Raw genomic sequence first — 12,636 nt, forward strand, 5'->3', positions numbered from 1 at the left:
TAGTGGAAAAATTTGTTCTATTTTGAAATAAAGAAAAATATTATATGGATGAGGGTATTAAGGTAATCTAATTTTAAATGGATAAGGTTATTAAAAAGTAAGAACATATTTATTGTTGTATAAGGATATATTTATTGGGTGTCAAAAATAGGAACATATAAATAATGTACCCTTAATTTTGTGCTCGACTCATATAAGCGAAGCGGTCTTTTAATTATTATTTTTTTATATATATATAGATGTTTTCTTGATATCACTGTAATAAAAAAAGGTGGTGTTTGACTCCGAGATCAAATAGTCATTAGATGGTTAGGATCTACCGGAGGGGGTCATCTTGCGGACGGGATCGTCCTGATTTCGTTTGACTTGGACGGCCATGAAAACTTCGGTTGTGTCACATGGGGATGTGTGTGAACGGAATATGCAGTGGGTGACGTTTGGATCGATATCCCTAAACAATTTTCTCTCGATTTTTCCAAACCAGCAGAGAGAGGTTTCATCTTCCACATTCAATTCTTCTTTGGTTCTTCGTATCCTCTTATCCGGCAGTATCAGGTGTTTCACCACCAGAATCATTCCTTCATCTACTTCTCCTTCTCGAGCAACAACAGTGAATCAGCTAGCCACATCATCATCTTCTAATACTTGAACCAGTCCTTGCAGCATCTTCGACTTCTTTTTGTTGATTTCAGATGAACTTGAAAGGATTTGCTGAGATTTTGGTAATAGTAATTGATTTTTTGTACTGATTTCAGAAATTTTTGTAATGATTTCTGAAATTGAAACCTACGATTTGATATTTGGGGGTAGATTAGAGGGTTTTTCAGTATTTAGTGTTTAATTTATACAATTGAAGTAGTTCAAAGGACAAAGGTTGTTGTGTTATCGTGCTAAGAAATACTAATTTATCAATTTCTTATATGATATCTAGGGTTCGGATTCGTGTTTTTTGCTTCGAATTATTGATTATTCTTAATTCAATTTGTTTCTGCAATTTTGTGAATGAGTTTTTTCAATTTTTCGGGTAATACGAATTCTGATAGATTGGTTAACAACCTGGGGACAATGGCATTCAATATGCAGAACAGAAGTTAGCTTACTAGGTTTACAGTGTTTTTATTAGTTCCTTACACATAACATTTAGCAACGTTTGTTGATTACATCTATGGGTCATGAATGTTTACTACACAAGTTTTAACATCTGTAAATATGTGGAATTGAAGACTATAGGATTCAGTTCAGGATTGTCGAAAAATCGTTCCGTCCGCAACTGTGTATAGCAGCATATCTGGAGCTAGCTCTTCTTCTTTGTTTTTTCTTCTGTAAGATGCAAAATACTCTTTTGTGCCCGTATTTAAGGCTTAAGTTTTTTGGTTGTAATATGTTTATCATGACTTACGAGGTGTTGTTAACCAAAAAACACCATATTAAACTTTTAATTTTTTAGAAACACCTTATGAATTGTCAGCTTGGAAGAGATGAAGCTTTGTCCACATCTCTGGCTACGTGGTATACAAATTCTTCTTTTTCTTTCGGAGAACTAATGCTCAATGTTTAGAAATTATCTAATCATATCCATATATTCTGAAGTATGCAAGAAGCACTCATTTCTAATATATACAAAATTTATACAACATGTAGTTTACAAGAACAAATGACAGATACAACCACAACAATTGACATTTCAAAGAAATAGGATGTATATGGAATTTTTACAATATGTTTAGAGTTTCGCAAAGATAATTATGGGTCTAATTTGCTTCTTAATATTTTTATTTTTTTTGCTAAGCTTAATATTTATGTCATATGAATTCTTAAATTGTTAATGTACACAACTGTATTTGATGTAGTTTACTTTTAATTTCAAAATCCTTGCGTCAGTTAAATTAAATATATTTGACTGTTAATCAATGGTTGGTTCTGAATGCAGGATTCATTCCCATGTCTTCTCAGTTCTTTGGAGTAGAAGGTGGTTAGTACAGAGTTCGGTTTGCCTCAGATCCATATAGGTTCTGGCTGATGTTCTTATACGCGAAACTTGATAGGTTTCTCGCTGAAGTCAGCGATGAAAATGGTTCACTTGATGCTGCATCCAGTGACAGAGTCTGCAAGATCAGGCTTCACTTTCAGAAGGATCATAAGTGGTAAGTACTTTCTTATCCGTAATGTATTTGTTTTGTCTGTAAAATAGTGAATCACAATATAGGGTGGTGTTCACAAGAGGGAAAATAGAAATTGGGAATTTTCAAACGAAACCAAAAGCCAGATTGAGAGCGGTGTTCTCTCTCTTTAAAGTTCTTGTTCATTTCTTAAAGGATCATCCTTTAGTTTGGTAATGTGAATTGTATGGACGTTGTAGGAATAGAACAGTGCTCTGAATTGTTTAACAATTCACAAGAGGAGAGAGAGTTGTAGAAGAAACGTTCAGTTAGTATAGTAGGATTAAGAAAACATCAAAGGAATGTGAAAAAGATTCACTGGAGAATGTCATCCTGTGGTCGGAATCAACCGGATGGAGTTTTCTCAAATGACTGCCAGGAAATTTTGATTTTGTTACGGTGTGGGGTATGAGTGAACAAAAATATATTGGGGTGATCCCCGGGGTGGACTGTGTCCGTCGATTGGATATATGGAAAATCATATAAAAGTCGTTTTTCTCCGCCGATCCTTTTTCTTTCTTTTTTCCGATATGACTTTCTTTCGCTCACGCAAAACCCTAGATTTTTGCTTCTCACTTTAATCCATTCTCTTTTCTAAACTGTAAGAGGCACCACCATCCAGACCGCCTCATCTTTCTTCTTCTTTTGCAATGTGTTTGTTTTAGGGGATGATAATGCAGGGTTGTTTTGATTTCTGGAATAAACTGACAATTGAGTTAATTAAAATCCTAATTTATTGAATGATCGCCTCCATATTTCTGCAGTTATTCATGAGATTCTGAGTGAATAGACAAACTGTTAAACAAGGTACATCTCTCTAACACCCTGTCTTTTTGGCGTTGAATGGGTAAATTAGGAATTCGATTGTGTTAACGAGTTTGTTTGTCATTATGTATTTTTGTTTCGATTTTTTATTTGGTGTTTCTTATTTATGAAAAATTGTTTTGTCGAAAAATCAATGAAGAGGGAGTTTACTGCCATCGAAGATGTGAGTTGTTGCCGTTGATTTGAGAGATGAACGGAGGGAATTTGAAGAGATGTTTTGGAGTTCCGACGAGTCTAGGAAACATGGGTTTGTGAAGGAGATGAATGTGCTTAGCTTAGATATAACATAATGCACACCTCTGCACTTTTAGAAACACGCCCATCAAGTGCTCGACAGAGACTCTAGCCGTTGATTTGAGAGATGAACAGAGGGAATTTGAAGAGATGTTTTGGAGTTCCGACGAGTCTAGGAAAAATGGGTTTCTGAAGGAGATGAATGTTCTTAGCTTAGATATAACATAATGCACACCTCTGCACTTTTAGAAACACGCCCATCAAGTGCTCGACAGAGACTCTAGCCAGTTCTGCCCCAGCTTTGTGCAGGTTTGAGCCATGTTGAAGAGCAAAGGAAACAGAGCATACTTCGACACGGACAATGAAGAATATCCCTCAACAAGAGGTACTTTTCCCCCTTGCACACTTTTTCTTTGGTTGGATTGTCTGTTTTGTTGTTTCATTGTCTTTTCAAGGGTACATTACATCATTCTGGATCCTATTAGGGTTTTTACCTGTAGATGTAGGTTAGTATTTTGAAACACATTTGTGAGATTTGTTAGTCCAAGTTCTAGAGAGGTTTGTTACCATAGAAACAGAGATCTCACAAATTGAAGTATCTATTCAGACCAACGAGTCTTCAAACACAAATGAAAGTAATCATTGGGATCGCTACGAATTCTCCCTTTTCTTCTTCTTCTTCTTCTTTTTTATATTTCTTTACTTATTTGAAGTTAAAAGATACTTCAATCATGTCTCAATTCTATCCGCTGCTCTAAACTACATGATATAGTAATTGGTAGCCAAATCCCTATTCCAATCATATAAAACATGGAGTTAACTGATAATTGTTCGTCTTGGATTCAACAAGGACTGACCGGTGGTTGACGTCAATGCTAAGAAACAAATTCCTTTTTAAGGTATGAACTATGTTACAAACCTGTGCGTATTATATGCTTATTAAATGAAAATGCTGAAATTTCGTTTCAGGACTTTCATGTTTGCTTTGTGGCGGTTGGTTATTATTAGACAAAAGCAGTACCTAATGAGTCCGCTGATGAATTTGCAGAAGGACAAAACTCTAAGTAAGCTGATATCTTAACTATGACTTCACTTCAAAGAACCTATTGTATTGTAGGGGCAGTCTGGAGAAGACACAACAATATTAATTACAATATCTAATTCAGGTATTAGTCTAGGTTATTACTTTTGATGGTCTCTGCTTGGATTTCTCTGTCGATGGAATTATTTAAACCGAAATTTTGATCCATGCTTTTTCTATTTTACCTTGGAAGATATAGTTCGAATGATATGACAGGTTCCCTATATGGGTATCTCTTAAACCTTGAGGTAGAAGATCACAATGGACCGGTTGTTTTATTTCTTTTGGTGGAACTTCCGAATAGATCATCCGAAAGAGAGTTCGAGAGCTTATGGAGAAATCTGATAGCGTATGTATGAAAATCGTCACATTATTCAATCAATTGATTGCTGAATATTGGTTTGTACACGTGAAAACGAAGCCTATAATGTACCTGAAAAATATACATCATGCACATCATCCATAATGTCACTCATCTTTTCATCTTAAGGTCTCCACATATCCACGTATCCGGTTGTTGTATTTCTTTTGGCGGAACTTCCGAATAGATATAACTCTAAATTTTTCATCTGTTTTCATAGTTATATTTTTTTGGGTTCTTACCTCTTGGCAAGCTGTGTTCATATCTCATACATCACTCCTTTAAATCGGTCTAAATTGGAATTTAGGATTACCATTGTTTCATAGAATGTCAAGGCCTTCAATCCCATTTGCATTATTGAAGTGTTCTCCGGCTGACAAGCACATGCTAAATGTGGTTCACATTATATCCTGCTAATCCCATCTATCACTCTTTGACACTTAAAATTAATTCCTCTTGGCAAGATGGTTGATGTGTTGGTCTTAGTTGGATGCGGATGAAAACCAAAATTTTACTATTTAACAGGACTTAATTTATTCACAGTTATATGTATATGATCCGAATAACGCTCTGGATTTTCGTGCGAAATGAAATCCCTAGCTGAAGAGATGCTCTTTCCTCTGCTCCTTTGTCTCTGAAAGTGTAAAGCTATTGGCAGATCAGTGGAGCGCGAAGTACAATGAATGGTAGCCGCTCTAATTTCGAATTAATCGTCGGGTAAACCACTTTGGTTTTCTTATATTTGGTTTTAAACTTTTTTGGTGGATTTGCTGCGAGTAACATAACACTATACATAACCAAAAGCAAGTTAACTATTATAGCAACAAATATATTAATATAACACCACTTGGCAATAGTCGCAGGTATGGTTGAATTCAAGCTTTAGCTTTTCGAAAGTCTTAGATGGCAATGGGTTCAGAATAAGATGGGATACAATCTCACATCGCTAATGCTCTACACAGACCGTAGAGGAAGGAACTATCATTAAACAGATGGGGTTAGTGTATGTATATCTAATCTGCCCTGATTTGGGAAGCGGTGATATTAGATGTATAAATACTAACCCAATATCAGTTAAAAATAGTAATCAATTACTCCCTGCGCCCCCTTTTAGATGAAGGGAAGGGTTTTTTTCAAATCTCAAATTACATGAAGGTGTTCATAATTTTCACCATGAATCTTTCTGATTTATCCCTACCTTGGAATCATATACGAATATAAAATATTGTGTTAGTCTAATTTCCCAAAATAAAATTCTTAAACAATTCACTAGATTCCAAATTTACTCTAGAATGCAGGAATTAAAAATTAAAGACTTTAATACTTTTGGAATTATTAATGAGGGTAGATTTGGAAAAATTTTAATCTCTTTCTTTTTTCTTAATCTGTGTGAAAACACCTATCCCTTCATCTAAACAGGGACGGAGGGAGTACGTACTTGTCCTGGATTGTGTAGGTTGTCGTGTTGCTAATATAAGCTGTGTTTCAAGAAAATTTGGGTCGTCTCTTATACTGCTAAGTTTTGTGTGGCTTTGACACGGTGTTTGAATGTATAAGTTTGGATGGACATCTGTATGATTCTAAAATGTCATCAAATTGATCATCATCATTTGTAAGTTCAATATGGTTAGCATGGACATCTGCGTTCATACTTAAATTTCATATGTGCAAATTATTTTGGATGTCATGTCGTTGCAGAGTTTCTCTGACAGCTCCAATGATTGTGATAACCTGATGAGTGACGCATGTTTCAATTGATGGTAGTACCACAACAAAGGGAAGGTACAATATTCATTTGTTTCAGTATTGTTATGTTAGCTATTGGCCAACCTTTTCTATCCCTGATGACCAAGAAATAGTTTAGTTACAAGGCTAAAACTCATGAAAAAATAGTTGGTGGAAGCCTAAGTATACTTATGTTTCTCCTTCTACTCCAAGGTTTGATCTTTGAATCGATTACAAGATTTTATTCATGTGTAGAAGTAGTCGTTGATGTGGTGATTGTTTAATTTTGCGGTTATTATTTTTTACTTGAGCTTGCAATTTGAACATTACTCATATGTTTAGTACTCCTTAAATTGTTGTTTGTTGTTGGGTTGCTTCAAATAAAACTTACTGCACCAACATAAGTGGCGAGCCACTGAGATTCTTCTTTTCTACAAGACTGCGGAGGTTCCCAGCAGTTTTTACGACATCAAGCATGGAGATTTGCAGAAGATACAAAGCTCAATGAGGACAGACTTCTCTTGTATGACCAAGATGGTGTGGAAAAAACTTAAAGTATAGACGTTTTAAACATTTTGGATGGTGTTTTTGTCTAAAAATCCCTCATATATCAAAGCACACAATACCATCTGCGAAACTATCAAGGTATGTAGTTTGTTTGATTCAAAGCTTTACAAACACATAACTAAATATAATTAATGATAGTATCTCTAATTGCAGAGGGATTATCACAGCTTCGATGATGAAGATTTATATCAACATACCGACATCAGCTGTCGAACTCCCCAAAAGCACATACTCTAAAAGTTAGGCCTTCTTCCTTTGTCTTCTCGAGGGTTCCTATCTAAGGTTAGGCTCTTTGTTGTCTTAAACTGAAGAAAGTAAAAAACCAAAATTAACTATTGTAGTATGTGTATAGGCTATAGAGTAATTCAATAAATATCTTTTCTGCTACCCCAAAATCAAGCAACACTTTGGAAAACCATGATTTTACTTTTTATTTGTATGTTTGCTGGATTTGCAGTGGATACATAGCTCTGGAGCATGTAATGCCTGGAAAATTTTATTATCTATAACTTCATCAACTTAATTGTAGGAAAGAAGTACAACAGTTTCCAAGGATAAAAATTTGTACTAGATCTTCTTAACTAAGCGAGTACAAACAGTGCTTTTAGGGTCTGATCCGTTCTCTTCTTTTCAATTAATGATCGTGAAGTGAAATGTTTGCAGGCATAAAGGCAGTGGAAAAACAGGGCATGTCAATGGCACGACAAAGAATTCTAGGTTAAACATAACATCAGTTCTCAGTACGGGAGATTGGTAGAGGCATGTGACAACCTCTTTAAATAGCTTCATTACTCTCAGTTTTCATTGGGAAGTTCGAATGTCAGTTGATCTTAGCCACAAACCTCAGCAGCAAGCCTTCTGTTTCAAATTTTTACAAACAGGTTTTGTCATACCAAATTCCTAATCTGATAATTGTATCTTTTTGGTTCTTCTCAATTTTGTTTTTCTTTATAGGGTTTTCTACAATTGTAGAATATGCTTGATGATTTGTGTTAATGGATCATAGCATGTTACTATTTATTATATCTCCAGTAATCTAAATCCTCTGAAAGTTATGCACAATTTTAGGCATGTAGTTTCCAATGTTTGTATTTTTTTCCATGACCATGAATAATATATAACCCAGCTTGGATGTACGAATCCAAAAGCACAATAATATTATTGAAGGAAACGAATATATATAAGCGAAACTTAGAGGTGGTTATCCGCAAGTAGTAGACTTTCATATAGTTTTTGCATCTTTGTTTGTAAAATTTATCGGCAGCATGTATCCATCATTGAAAGTTAAACCACGTATGGTGTATTTTCCCAGTTAAACCTTTGTGTGTGCAGGAGTTAGATGTAGAAATTCTCTATAATGGCCGTGAGGTGAAGTATATATCTAGGAACATTAGCAAAGAAACAGCGCGATCAGTCATGACTACCGTCCCAAACCCCGAGGAATGGATATACTTGAGCAAGGATATAGTGAAACAGAAAACACCTGAGGTAATTATTGATGTTTGAGATGCAACGTCGGAACTTTTAAATTAGTGGATGCAGTAATCAAAATTCTAAAGTCAGGGTGGGAATGACCGGTGCTTTCCTCAGAACATGGGCACCATATAAAGACTTCTCAGAGGTACAACACTCTTGATTACTGCATTGCACTAGAATGTAATACATGTCATATCACTACTGAAGCGTGAGATCGTGTTTTCCGAATCCCACCAGACCTGGACTTCTATATTTCATAGAAGACAATCCCCAGTAAAAATTGCAACTTATTGCTGGATATATTTTATCGATTATTAAAATTTTATTCAGTATTAGAATTGTCAGATGATTTTTTATTTGTTTACGTAGACAGTTTTAGTGTGCTTGGATTAAAGACCCTTTTTTGCTTATTTATGTGGTTGATTACATTTGAGTTTCTTCTCTTCTTACTCTCCTGGAAACAAAAAAAAGTCCATTGCAATCGGAGTACAATATAATTCTATTTCGTTTGGTTTTGTGGTGATGTGATAAGTAATGTTTTTGTGTAATATATTATATGCCATGACAAATTACACAGAGTTGGTGGAGTCTAAATTTGTTTTGTAAAAGATCTATCACACCCAATTTCTTTCCAGTATAACACATGTTTCTTCAGTACACTCAATAGCGATTAATGTGACTAATCTTAGATTGTAACCTTTTGTCAAGCCGGTTAAGTATAACCCACCGGTATAAGAGAAATAAATCATATTTGACTCATTTTCCTTTGACCGTCAGTACTTATCAAACATGAATTATACACTAATGTGATTTTTTTTGAAGCATACAATTTATTATAATAAATTTAGTTTACAACTTGTCGTGGGTATGTGGTACCCACAGAGTCTTGAAATAAAATGTGACTGATAAAGGATGGGATTGCCTGGTCCCAAATTTTGGTTGAAAAATTTCCTGCCTGGCTTCTATCCGCTGCATGGTTTGCCAATCCGTCCGCTGCTTGATTTCCTTCCTGTAGTTGTGTTGTATAGCGACCTGCGGGATTTTCCTAAGTCTCATTTTTATTTCTTCGATCATTCCTGCTATGTGCCAAGGTGGCGACGTAGTTGATGTGATGAACCTCAGGAGGTTTTCCGAGTCTGTTTCAAATAGGATTCTAGTCCATTGTCTCTCCGATGTTGTTCTTGAAGCCAATAATAAGGCTCATGTTTCTGCAGTTAGTGCTATCGTAATTCCTAGTGGTTGAGTCATGGTTATTAATGTTCGTGCATCAGAGTCTCTACAAATGAATCGAGCTTCTGGAAATCCCGGATGTCCTATGGCTTCTCCATCTGTTTTAATATTAATCCAGTTGATATTCGGAGTGGACCAACCTACCAATATTGTTGATGTTCTTTTGTTTGTTATCATGTTGTTGAATGTTGGTGTATCTCCTGGTATGATTGGTGGTGAAGCGTGTAGTGCCCAAAAAAATTCTTGTTGTAGTTTTTGTGCCCAGGCTACGATTTCTTCTGAAGTTGTTTGTTTTTGTTGGTAAATTAGATCATTTTTGGATAGCCATGGGGTCCAAAATAGGAAACAGACTGAGGAGATTATAGATGTTGATGTTGGATGCTGGAGGATTTGGGATATGGTTGTTTGAGAATTTAAGAAGTTTGGGTTGGGGTTGGGGTTGGTGTTTGGTGCAATTTGAAGTTGGTTGAATAAGATGTTCTAGGAAGAAGCCGCTGTTGGACAATGAATCAAAAGGTGGTCTGCTACTTCCGTATCCGTATTGCATCTAGAGCATATGTCTGAGTTGGTCAAATGGATTCGATGTAAGAGAGAGAAAGTCGACAATCCTTCATTAATGGTTTTCCACAATAAAAGCCGAATTTTTGGTGGACATGGTAAGTTCCATAAGAATTTGGTAGGTGGTAGAGGTGTGTGGGTTGGTTGACCATGGGTTAGACATTTGTATCCTGAAGATGTGGTGTAGCTTCCCGATTTTGAGTGCGGCCAGATAATTTTATCTGGAGTATTGTTTTGGGTAGGTGTATGTTGATGATTTTCTGAATTGTTGGGTTGGGAAAGGTGTTCAATTTTTCATGATTCCAGGAGTGGGATATTGGGTCAATGATATCTGCTACCATTTGGACTAGGTAGCATTGCGTCGGATCGAGATTGGTAGAGTATGGAATCCAATTAGCCTCTATCGGAGTTGATAATCCATTTCCAATATGATGGAAAATTAAGTTTTGCATGGTAGGGATAATTGATGCTAGTTGTCTCCATTGAGGACTGGAAGAGGAATGAATGTTAATGTTTGCTTGTAGAATTGGTTCTTCATTGAGGTATTTTGCACTGAAAAGGCTTCCGCATATGGAATTAGGTTGTTCATGCAAATTCCAGATTCTTTTCAATAGAAGGGTTGTATTATGGTCAATGCTTTTCCTTATACCTAATCCTCCTTCGGCTAATGGCTTTGTTGCTTTATCCCATCCTATAGGGTGTAGTTTTTTTGTTGTTGAGTCATGTCCCCAGAAAAAATTCCTGGTTATACGATCTATTTGTTTGTGTATATTTTTGGGAAGTTTTTATGTTTGCATTATATGATTTGTGGTAGGGAATAGGGATGTTTTGATGAGGAGGAGTCTTCCTTCCGGGGTTAGGCATTTTGTCATCCATCCTTTTGCTTTTCTAGCCAATCTTTGTAGGAGAAGAGCGAAGGTGTGATTTACTGCTCTTCCTTGTTTAAACTGTATGCCTAGATAGTTTGCGGTTTTGATGTGGTCGGCATATTAAAGAATTGTTGAAGATCACTTATTTTGATTGGATCTAAATTAGGATGGTGGATGATTACTGATTTGGCAATGTTAATTACTTTCCCTGCAGAGGAGCTATAGGCATGTATAAGTGTTTTAAGGTGATGGTTACTCTGAGTTGACGCTTTAAAAGTTATCAGAAGATCATCTGCATACATTAGGTGAATTATTGGAGGTGATTTTTGTGAAATATTAATTCCTAGAACTAATTTTTGGTTTTGAAGGTTTCCCAGGTTTGTGGATAGGATTTCAGCACAGATGATAAAAAATATAGGACGATAGTGGGTCTCCTTGTCTGATGCCTCTACTTGGGGTGATGTATCCATGAGGTATACCATTAATTTTGATGGAGTAAGTAACTGTTGTGATGCACATCATAATGTAGTCTATAAAGGCTGATGGGAATCCAAGTTTTGTAAATGAAGTTTTGATGAATCCCCAGTCTAGGTTGTCATAGGCTTTTTGGATATCTAATTTGAGAGCTATTTTTGGATCTTTGGTGGGTTTTGAGGTTCTAATGTTATGAAAGAGTTCTCCAGCAATGGCTATATTTTCGTGTATTGATATTTGCGGAACAAAAGCACTTTGGAAAGGGCTTATTAAAAAGGGGAGAATAGGTCTAATTCGGTTGACTAATATTTTTGAGATGATTTTATATGTGACGTTGCAGATTCCTATTGGCCTGAATTGTGAAGGTTTTGAAGGGTGTTCGACTTTAGGTATTAGTGTTATGTTTGTGTGATTCATGAGAGGGTGCATATTAAGGTTATTGAAGAAAGCTTTAACCATCGCTATCAATTGAGGGTGAGTTGTATCCCAAAAAACTTTAAAAAACTTACTTGTATAGCCATCTGGACCTGGAGCACTTTCAGAATTTATGGAGAAAAGTGCTTGTTTGATTTCTACTGTAGTTACTTCCTTCGTAAGTTGGTCTGATTATCTAGGAGTCAATCTTGGTCTGATGTTTGTGAATAGATCTTCATTTATTACTGTCGGTGGAGACGTATATTGCTGAGAGTAGTGTTCTAGGATGAGTTGAATAACGTCTTCCTTTTTGCTAATACAGTTGTTTTGTGAGTCTTGTAGTTGTTGTATATTGTTACAAGCTCTGTGAATGGTAGCTTTAGTATGGAAAAAAGTTGTGTTAAGATCGCCCGATTGAAGCCACTGAATTCTAGATCTTTGTTGCTAATATGTCGCATGACATTGTAATAATTCTTCATGTTCTATTCTCAGTTGTTTTTCTTGAATCAGCCAAAGTTCTAGATCTGATCTAGTTTGGGAAGCACATTGGTGTTGGGCGTTCTTTATCTTGGTTGTTTATTCCTTGATCTTAGTTGGTAGGTGGCCAAAGGTTTCCTTGTTCCATTTTTGGAGAGTTTGTCCTGTTGTGATTAGCTTTAGCTG

General features: G+C 35.9%; 1 long non-coding RNA gene across 18 annotated transcripts; it reads left to right on the forward strand.

Annotated features, from left to right (window-relative positions):
- Positions 1-390: 390 nt before the first annotated feature.
- Positions 391-8,014, forward strand: LOC113283833. 18 transcript variants are annotated; one of them, XR_003327737.1, is made up of 10 exons: positions 391-722; positions 1,931-2,144; positions 2,924-2,966; positions 3,124-3,603; positions 4,069-4,117; positions 4,267-5,377; positions 5,518-5,523; positions 6,359-7,030; positions 7,106-7,234; positions 7,616-8,014. It is a non-coding gene; the product is annotated as an uncharacterized LOC113283833 (long non-coding RNA). The 18 variants fall into 18 exon arrangements; XR_003327725.1 differs by having other exon boundaries at positions 4,188-4,384; positions 4,499-7,030; XR_003327761.1 differs by having other exon boundaries at positions 4,188-4,282; positions 4,493-7,030.
- The last annotated feature ends 4,622 nt before the right edge of the window (positions 8,015-12,636 follow it).

Source organism: Papaver somniferum, chromosome 1 (assembly GCF_003573695.1).
Source record: "Papaver somniferum cultivar HN1 chromosome 1, ASM357369v1, whole genome shotgun sequence".
Classification (NCBI taxonomy): Eukaryota; Viridiplantae; Streptophyta; class Magnoliopsida; order Ranunculales; family Papaveraceae; genus Papaver; species Papaver somniferum.